This window comes from Microcaecilia unicolor, chromosome 3 (assembly GCF_901765095.1).
Source record: "Microcaecilia unicolor chromosome 3, aMicUni1.1, whole genome shotgun sequence".
NCBI lineage: Eukaryota > Metazoa > Chordata > Amphibia > Gymnophiona > Siphonopidae > Microcaecilia > Microcaecilia unicolor.
This window is the reverse complement of record NC_044033.1, coordinates 380936978-380947710: the sequence shown is the minus strand read 5'-3', so window position 1 is coordinate 380947710 and position 10733 is coordinate 380936978.

Below are 10733 nucleotides of genomic sequence, written 5' to 3'. Positions count from 1 at the left end.
TGGCCTAATAAAAAATGGCCTTTTCCCCAGCATGCGCTCAAAAGATGTGCCCACACTATCGCAGGCCACTTTTTACCATGGCTTTGTAAAAGGACCCCTGGGTTTGGCTATAATCAATTTTCTCTCTAAGCTGCATGGTCAGGCAGCTCACACCACACTGCCATGCACCAGTTGCTGACTACCGCACACCAATCACATGTCAAAGAGAGAGATTTTGGTGGCCAATCAGGAGCGCTTCAGTCTGCAGCTCTCTGTGAGCCTCAGCCGCATCTGTGTGCCTATTTGTCAGTGTGTGTTTCCTGCTCCAGCCAACAGCTCCCCATTTGCTCTCCAGGCTCTGCACCCATCAGTGAGCCTCAGCCATATCAGGGCTCTGTCACTGAGCCCAAAATGTGCCCGTTTGTCTGCCTCTGCCTGCCCCAAGTCAGAGTGTGTGTCCTGTTCCAGCCAACAGCTCCCCATTTGTTTTCCAGGCTCTGTGCCCGTCAGTGAGATTCAACAGCATCAGGGCTCTGTTGCTGATCCTAAAGTGTGCCTGTTTGTCTCTGTCCCAAGTCAGCCATGAGTGTGTCCTGCTCTAGCCAGCAACTCCCCATTTGCTCTCCAAGCTCCATTCCTGATAATGAACCTCAGACATGATTGTGACCCCTCCTCCCCCCCCAAGTATCCCATAATTACAGTGCTTGCTTGGGAGCAACAGGCCTTCAAGGTAGACACCATAGTGCACTAGTGCCCAGACACATTGGCTGCCCGCTACAATAGTGCTGCAGGTTTCAGGCCTGCTTCCTCAGCACATGTATCTGATGTGGCTCTGCCTGCCTTGACTTTGCCTCTTTACAGTCTACAGCCAACCCAGGTTAATTATATATATATATATAGATAGATAGATAGATAGATAGATAGATAGATAGATAGATAGATAGATAGATAGATAGATATAGATATATATAATATTTTATGTAAGAACAACAAAGTGTTTAGCTTTGTTGTTTTAATTTAGATATGTCAGGGGGTTTTGTTGTTTTGGGGTTTTTTTGTTTGCTTGTTTTCGTTGGAATATACATTTCTACCACATGGACCAGGTTAAAAAAACTGTCATATATTTAAATTAAAAACAACAAATTGTTTGGCTTTGTTTTAATCTAGATATAAAGACAGGTATTTTTTTTCCTTGGCCATGCACTAAAAATGTGTGGTCCAATAAAACTAAAATAGAACCTTATGCCCTGAATCATGAGTAGTGCTTGCTTGATACACCTTTTCTGGTCTCTTAAAGCATAATATCTTCTTAAGGCAGATATGTACTAAAATAACATGACAGTATAACCTCGGCACAGCAACAAACACTAGAAGTCTCTTATCTTTTTCTGAAATTTACCTTTATTGAATAAATATAGTCAATTTACTCACAGTTAGTAACAGAGTAACATAGTAAATGACAGCAGAAAAAGACCTGCACGGTCCATCCAGTCTGCCCAACAAGACAACTCATGTGTGCTACTTTTTGTGTATACCCTACTTTGATTTGTACCTATGCTCTTCAGGGCACAGACCATATAAGTCTGTCCAGCACTATCCCCGCCTCCCAGTAGATTCTCAGAAGTTACTGCCCTAAGGCAAGAGAGAGGGTGGAGATGGACATTTGAAGAGAAAGAAGCTTTATGGCAGAGGTTGGAGAGTTGATAGGTGAATGATGATGGTACACAGATGGGATGCTGATTCTTGCAATATCTTGTGAGAAAGAATGAACGAGGTAAAAAGACAAATTCTCTTCAGAGGAGTAGGAGCATATATATCCAAACAAGATGGAGAATGTCTGAGCTCATGGGCCAGAGAGGTTGAGAAGAGCACTCACACGCCCAGGGGAGAGAGATAGAAGGACCAATAGGGACAGAACTTGAGAACAAGTAGCAGAGGTGGTCCTAGAGGGCAGTCCTTGGTTGAAGAGAAAGGTCATACCCCAGCTGACCCATCAGGACAAAAATAGTAGGAATAATCAGGAAATGGCAGTAGGTAAACAAAGCAATCAAGCTCGGCTGAGAAAGGGAGGAGGCCTTTGCAAGAGAATAGACCACTAGTAACAAACTTTATACAAACAAGCAGGGGTGGCTATGGTACATGTGAGACTACATTATGCAAAACATATATTGCTCATATATCTTTGCAGGGAGTGACTACAGCAGTAAAAATCCTTAGAAGTGAGAACAATAAAGGTATTAAACACATTATGGGCCAGATTCTATATCTGGCACCTAAAAAATCTGCATGGAACTAAGCATATTCTGTAAGATTTAGGTGTGGTTTATATAAAATGCTTAGTTGCTACCTTAGCTCCTAAATCTACACGTGCACATTTCTGCCAATAAAAACCTAGTGTAAATCTACATGTGTAGATTTAGATGCACTGAGCTATATTCTGTAATTACGTGTGGAAATTTTGGGTCAAAATGCCCATAAACACACCCTTTTAAACTACGCTCATTTAGTTTGAACTGTACGCTTTACAATTAGGTGCAGTTCTTTATAGACAGGGGCGTATCTGCGTGGGGCCACAGGGGCCTGGGCCCCCGCAGATTTCGCCCTGGACCCCCCTACCACAGACCCTCTCCACCTCCCCCTCCCTCCCGCCCACCACCAACCCGTCGCCGATCTTTGCTGGCGGGGGACCCCAAGCCCCCGCCAGCCGAAGTCCTCTCTTCCATGCAGGATGCAAGTTTCAACACTTCCTGTTCTTCTGAGTCTGACGTCCTGCACGTACAACGTGCAGAACGTCAGACTCAGAATTTGGAATTCAGTCTGACGTCCTGCGCGTTGTACGTGCAGGACGTCAGACTCAGAAGAACAGGAAGCATTGAAACTTGCAGCGGCGCAGCCTGCATGGAAGAGAGGACCTCGGCTGGCGGGGGGTTGGGGTCCCCCGCCAGCAAAGGTAAGTGACAGCAGCGGGGGAGGGTGTCATTGGTGGCGAGGGGGGTGTCCGGAAATGGCGGGGGGGGGGATCGGTGGCGCCGGGGGGGGGGGGGGCTAAAATGTGCCCCCTCCCTCTGGCTCTGGCCCCCCCTACCGCCCAAGTCCAGATACGCCCCTGTTTATAGAATACGCTTAGCCATTTCTATGCATAAATTCTGGTAATTGCCAATTAGTGCTCATTATTGCTAGTTAAGTGCTGTTAAAAACACTGATTGGCTTGTTACACCAATTAAGTTACACACATATTCCACACAGAAATCTAGGCACCATATATAGAATCTGCACACTTACGGTTACACTATAAAACTAGTGTAAGGCTGCTGGGGGCAGGGCACACCTAATTCAGTCCAAAAGGGTCTATTTTAGTGGAGGAGCAGCCTAGTAGGTAGTGCAGTGGACTTTGATCCTGGGGAACTGGGTTCAATTCCCACTATAGCTCTTTGTAATTCTGGGCAAGTCACTTAAGGGCCTTTTTACTAAGGTGCTTAGGCACCTATACATGTCAAATTGGCACTCCTGCATGCCCTGGACAGTAATTCCATTTTTGGCACGCACCCAAAACACGCAGTAGAAAATATTTTCTATTTTCTACTGCGTGGCACTTACCCAGCGGTAATTGGCAGCTGATGCGTGCTGAATGATTACCGTGCGGTTAGTGCATGAGAACTTACTGCTAAGTCCATTTGTGGTGGTAAGGTCTCAGGCCGAAAATGGACATGTGCTGGTTTTAATTTTGCCGCACGCTCTTTTTCCGGCACAAAAAAAGCCTTTTTTTTCCCAGGTGCACTGAGGAAATGGCCCAGCACACGTCCGAAACACATGCCTACACCAGAGCAAGCCACTTTTAAGCACGTCTTAGTAAAAGGGCCCCTTAACCCTCCATTACCCCAGGTACAAATAATTACCTGTATATACAATGTAAACTGCTTTGAATGTAGTGGCAAAACCCACAGAAAGGTGGTATATCAAGTCCCATTCCCTTTCCATTTTGTTGGATCACACCTTTTTACTGCATGGCCTAGGTTAAAAAAAAGGAAAGAAAGAAACTCCAAAAACCTGTTTTATAAATTTTATATATCTAGATTAAAAACAACAAAGTATTTGAGGTGTCCGAGGAAATGAGGGGAAGAGGCAATATTGGATGTTCATAGTATGTGTGAACATCTAATAAAAAGCAGATATTTTAAAGTTATGATTTTTTAAGTTCACCTACAATTACTGCTTGTTTTGACCATTTTACTTACCACACTTTTAAATTTCTTTATGAAGTGAAATATTAAGTTAAACTAAAAGTGTCTTATATATCCAAAAGGCAGTCTAGTCTGAGATGTAGAAAAATTAAATACCATCAGTTTGTGTGAAGACAAAGCTAAAACTAGCCCTTTTGGGTAGTAAATACAAAGCTTGAGAGACATAAGCAACCTTGTTCAGTACCTTCAGAAAGAGGGTGTAGTGACTGAGAAAGCTCTCCCACCAGCTGTAGTTAGATAATGAATAGAAAACAGTTGCAGAGAAGAAGGTGGCATGTAAAAAGGAGGACTGGGCTACTGGAAAGCTGGTACACATTTTTAGGTGTACTCTTGGATATGGGGTTAACAGAATATCCAGATTACTGCATGTTTCGCCCAAACCTGGGCTGTCTCAAGGACATTCCCCCTGTATTTTTATTAGCATCAGCTCAGCAAACGTAGCTTATAAGTTACGTTTGCTGAGCTGACGCTAATAAAAATACAGGGGGAATGTCCTTGAGACAGCCCAGGTTTGGGCGAAACATGCATGTCGGACTACTGTCCCCTTGGGTTCGACAATAAAGCAAGATGAAATGAGATAAGTTTAAAAGTTTTGATAATTATTAGAGGAGGCTAGGTGCAAAAGAACCAGTGAAGATTTTGATGTTGTGTATATCGCTGCAAATTGAAACCGTAGCGATTAACATCACTGAGGTTCTGGGGAAACCTGTGTGAGATGGTTTGAAGATACTGAGATATAAGATATAAAGATACATGACTTTGAAATATCCTGCATTGGTATGATAAAAAGTTGTATTTATACATTGCTACTGGATTTCAAAACTTTGTGATTTACTGTGCTAGTTTGGGTGCATGAAACTAGCGTGTGCCGGGCCATTTTTTACCGTGGTGGGTAAAAAAGCCTTTTTAAAAATGGGGCAGTAAATGGATGTGCGCTAATATTAAAAGTAGCACATGGCTATTTACTGCCTGAGCCCTTACCGCCACTATTTAGAACACCCCCTACGCTAAAATATATACAATTATTTTCTTCTGTGGGAAACTGCATGCGCCAAATTCAGAACTTCTGCCGGGTGCCCGCGCTACCCCGGCGGTAGGGTCGATTTGGCACGCTGTAGCGCAGCTTAGTAAAAGGGCCCTATGGTTAACTAGCATACATCTTTCAGAGGCCTGAGCTTGGCTAAAGTCCACTAAACAAAACAGCAGTGGGGTGTGGAAACACAAATTCGCAAGAAAAAAATCAAAGGGGATTTCCACAAGATAACAAATTACTCAAAAAAAATTTTTCTTCAAAAGGAAAAAGGCCTCAAAGAGTTGCCAAATGCATCTGACGGAGCTAAATCAGATCGTTATGATCCTCTCTTCATCATTGGCCAAAAAAACTTTAATGTGCTTGTCTTCTCAGGTAATTACAGTGTACCAGTGGCGATCCTAGGTCGGCTGACACCCGGGGTGGATCGCCGCTACGACACCCCCCCCCCCCGGCGCATCATCCCCCCCTTCTGGCACATCAACACCCCCCCCCCCCCCTGGCGAATCAAACCCCCCTTCCGGCGCATCAACACCCCACCCCCCGGGGTGCCTGTTCCGGGGCAGAGAGAGCAGGGAACCAGTGGAGCTGACAGGCACGCGGCACCCCCCCCCCCAGCAGCGTGCACCCAGGGCGGACCGCCCCCCCCCCTTGGTACGCCACTGCAGTGTACTAAAACATTAGCTGTAATATCACATACTACACACTTCCTGTCGCAATAATGTTCTAAATTGTTGACTACAGTCAGTTGTGTTTATGATCTTTTTAAAGATACTCTATATATCGCTAAGCTCAAGTATCGGCACTTATCTTAATAGCTCGTACTGGTCTATGGATCACAATGCAAAATGGATACTTAGCCTCTCCAACTTCGCCCTCCAATCCCGAGCCAACAATGGCCAGCGTTTCGCACTGCTGCTTCAGTGTCTGGGCGTCAGGGCTGGTATTGGGACAAGCATGGTTGGGAAGGAGACAATAATAGTCTACAAAACAGTACTAGGAAAAGGATTTTATTTTCTATCTGTAGTGATTACAAAAATATCAGCTGTATGTGTGTGTGCAATTCATTCCTCTTTGTATTTTGTCCTGTACTTTTTTTTCCCTGCATTGTACTGTTTAGAGACCGTGGGGTCCTTTACTAAGCTACGACAAAAGGGGGCCTGCACTGGTGTTAGCATGTGTTTTTGGCACACACTGAGGCCCCCTTTTACTGCAGCTTGGTAAAAGGGCCCCTCGGTGCTGCCATTTTAAAGGTACAGTTCTTGGTATTTGTGCCTTGAGAATTGGTGCTGTTAAGATATGCTACATAGGTTCTAATCTGAGAAGCTTATTTGCAGCAGTTTGTTACTGGTACTGAAGGGATTAGTGTTGCTGTTATTGAGGTATGCTACAGAATTTGAATACATTTTTTTCCTACGGAAAGCTGCAAGAGGAAAACATCCTAGTTATAAATATCTTATTATGCTATATGAACAGCATATTTGTTATAAAACAAAGTTGAACAATATGGCAAATATGTCACATTGTAGTAATTATTTTACAGGGTACTGTGATGTGTTTGAGATGTTTACCATCATAGAAGACTTGTGTCTGGTCAATTTGAAAGTAATGGGATTCTGATATTTTAAATGTACTTGCATTGTTTCTGGTAGTAAGGTGTGTGTGTGTGTGTGTATGTGTGTGTGTATATATATATATAAAATATATATATAAAATATATATATAAAAATAAATAAATCTGTATATATATATATATACAGATTTATTTATTTTTTGTAGAATGTCAAAGCATAGACTTGCAACAAAAAGATTGGTGCAAGCACAAGACAAACATGAGGACATTAAAAAACTTAAAAGCAACAGGAACTTTTAAGTTATCGTGGCTAAATGACTTGTTGGAACTGAGACTAAGGACTCTGGCGGCCTGCAGGGTGTAGAAAGCCTGTCATGTTCACAAGCCAAAGTTAGTGATTTTGGGGATTTATTTTGCTGATGGATAGATTTTGGATTCATGGAAGTTTGACTACCTAAAGAGACATCTCAATCAAAACATCCATCTGGAGGGAATGCACAAGACACGGAGAATTCAACAAGGCAGTGGAATAAATCAGGTAGTGATGGAATCAAATTCTGATAGGAAGTCTAGACTGGAGTTCAGTGAGCAACAAACAGTCAAGTCGAAGAAGTGAAAATATTGATTGACAATGTACTGCTTACCATTTCCATTAATTCTTCAATACTCTCTGTTCAAAATACCCATGAACACATGGCAAAATATGTTACATTTCCAGCAAGCTGCTGCAGCAAAAATTATGGATTTGAATTTGAGTGCATTAATGTCATTTTGCAAAATGTGATGAATGATATCCATAATATCTCTTATCACGTGTTAATTGTGGATGAAAGTAACAACATTTCAGTTAACAAAATGTTGATTTTGTATATCAAGTTTAATACCTCTAAAACCAAGAGCTACAAAGCAGTGTTTGCTTGAATGATGCAGCTATCAGCATGCGATAGTGAGTCAATTTTCACGGCAATTAAAAAATTCTATATTGTTAACCAATTGGAACTGCAAAAGATGGCAATGTTCACACCAGATGGTGCTGCAGTCATGTTGGGAAAAACAGAGATGTCGCAGCATTACTGAAGAAAGAAATTGCACATTTCACAGAACAGCATTGTATCACTCACGGGGAAGATCTAGGCATCAATGATGGCATGGAAACATAGTCAATCCATGTTACAAGGACCTAGCAAGATCCCAAAACAGTACATTTTATGCTGCTTATCCTAGAAATAAGCAGTGGACTTTCCCCAAGTCCATTTTAATAACGACTTATGGACTTTTCTTTTAGGAAGCTAGCCAAACCTTTTTTAAACCCTGCTAAGCTAACTGCTTTTACTATGTTGGAGGAAAAGTCTATAGTCTGCTATTGAGACAGACACGGGAAGCATCTGCTTGCCCTGGGATTTGTAGTATGGAGTGTTGCCATGATTTGGGGTTCTGCCAGGTACTTGTGATCTGGCTTGGCCACTGTTTGGAAAACAGGATACTGGGCTAGATGGACCATTGGTCTGACCCAGTATGGCTACTATTATGTTCTTATGAAATAAATAGAAATAATGCTTCTATCTTAGCTTTTTGTTCTTTTTAAATACTTCTGGCATTTTAACACACAAACAATCCACAGCTTGCCTAGTAGATGTTGAAGGTAATTTTATTTATTTGTTATTGGGCTTTATTAACTACCTTTAATGAAAAGCTTTACCTAAGGCTGGGTACAACAGGTACAGTTTAACAAAACACTTAGTTTTGTTAGCAGCAACACAATAGGAAAATGATCAAATATAAACATAAATACAATAAATGAGGTAAACTTGGAAACAGCAAAATGGACTACCAAGAAACAGTATCAAAAACATACACATTTAGCAGCACTGCAGATCATACAACAGAAATATGATACATGTTAATACAATACACACAATAACATAATAGACAGCAAGGAAGAACATTCAAATAACAAAGATATAATAAAATGTCAGCATGATACCAATGAAGCAACTAATAAGTACACCTTAGAACATTAAAAACAACATAGATAGAATGCTAATGCTTTTCTATAATACTGTTTACCATGGAGCAAAGAGGCCACTTGTAGATATAAAGACGGTGATAAGATGGATAGTACAGAGAGTTAGTTGGGTTAAATAGATGGGTGGCTTAACTCAAAGTAATTTCTTTGCACACTTAAGGAACTGGGCTAAGTTACAGTGTGTGTAGCAAGCTAGTCCAGGTGCAGAGTGCTTTGTAATCAGGCACCTTATGTATTAAAGGCTTGGGACAAAAGCCAGGCTTCAGTCGCCTCCACCTACCCTCCTCTCCTCTTTCCTCTACACATTAATTGATCTGCTTGCTTTATTTTTGTCTATTAGATTGTAAGCTCTTTGAGCAGGGACTGTCTTTCTTCTATGCTTGTGCAGCGCTGCGTACGCTTTGTAGCGCTATAGAAATGCTAAATAGTAGTAGGTAGTCTGGAATTATACATAGCTCCTCTGGGAGTAAATTCTAGAGCATGGGGGCTACTTCTGAGAAGGCTCACTGATGGGTAATCACATCATATAATTTCTTTTGATGAGGGTAAAGATAGTGATGATCCTTGAGAGGACCTTAGAGGTCTTATAGGTGTGTAAAGGGTAACTTATTCTTTCTCTGACTCATTTTGTCTGAGTACCTTGAAAATCACACATCAGAGTTTTAAAGTTAGTCCTGTAACGTAGCCAGTGTAGTTTTTGCAGGAAGAGTGGGATGTGCCACTTGCAGCCTTTTATCAGTCGTGCTGCAGCATTCTGAATTAGGTGGAACGGATGAAAACCTTTTGGTTTAACCTACGAACAAGGCATTACAGTAGTCAAGTCAGGCATGTCTTTTCAATATATGGAGATAAATTTTGTAGCTGCCACAGATGATAGAGAGAATTTTTAAAAGGTTGTTTGAATGTGCAGCAGCAAAGTGAGTGATACGTCTAACCGTATACCAAGATTTCTGACCTGTGATTTTATAAGGGGGGGGGGGGGGAGGTGTTCATACTTTATTTATTTTCAGCACTCAATATACCAGAAATGATCCCTGAGGCAATTATTTGGTTCTTGAAGGTGGGTATTTTTTGAATTACTTCTCCCTTCTTTAGTCACACCCAGCTTACTTTATTTAACCTGATATACCAAATCATGATTTATGTCTATTACAACAGTCTCTCCATTCTAATTTCAGCATTTTGTCAGGAGCGTTTGAAGATACCCAAATCATGTACTTCTGAGCAACTGCTGGCTTTTCTCCATGATTCAGTTTAAAAGCTGCCCTTTCCCCCTTTCAAAGATTTATGCCAGCACCCTGATTTCACCCCAACTAAAATGCACCCCATCATTTCCTAGCAAAATGGGGAATATAATTCCTCTGTAGCAAAGCCTGATGTGACCACAGCTTCAGTACAAAGTGCAGTTCCGTAGTCACATATTAAAAAATATACTAGTACTAAGAAATATAGAAATTATATATATATAATTTTTTTTTCAAAACCTTTTCCAATGAAAAGACTTTAACAGGTTAGAGATCTTCAGTTGGGAGGAGCGATAACAGGTGATACAACAGAGGTTTCCAAAACAGTATAAAACAAGTAAATAAGGAATATATTTACATTGAATACTAGGACTAGAGAGGAATTGTAGCAGATTTGAACATATAGAACAGGGCCTTCCCCCCCCCCCCCCCCCCCCCCTGTCATCAGACATTAAGCTGTGGGCTTTGTTGACAGGCTATTAGTACAGTTGAATTAAAAAAAAAATTTTTCTTTGGAAAAACATCAGAAGGACAAACCCATAGTTATTAGCCAGACAGCCTTGAGTGTGTCTACTTCATACTTATGGAACTGACTTGCAGAAATGACTTTCCAATGAGGATCTGCAGGGTTCTTCCAAGT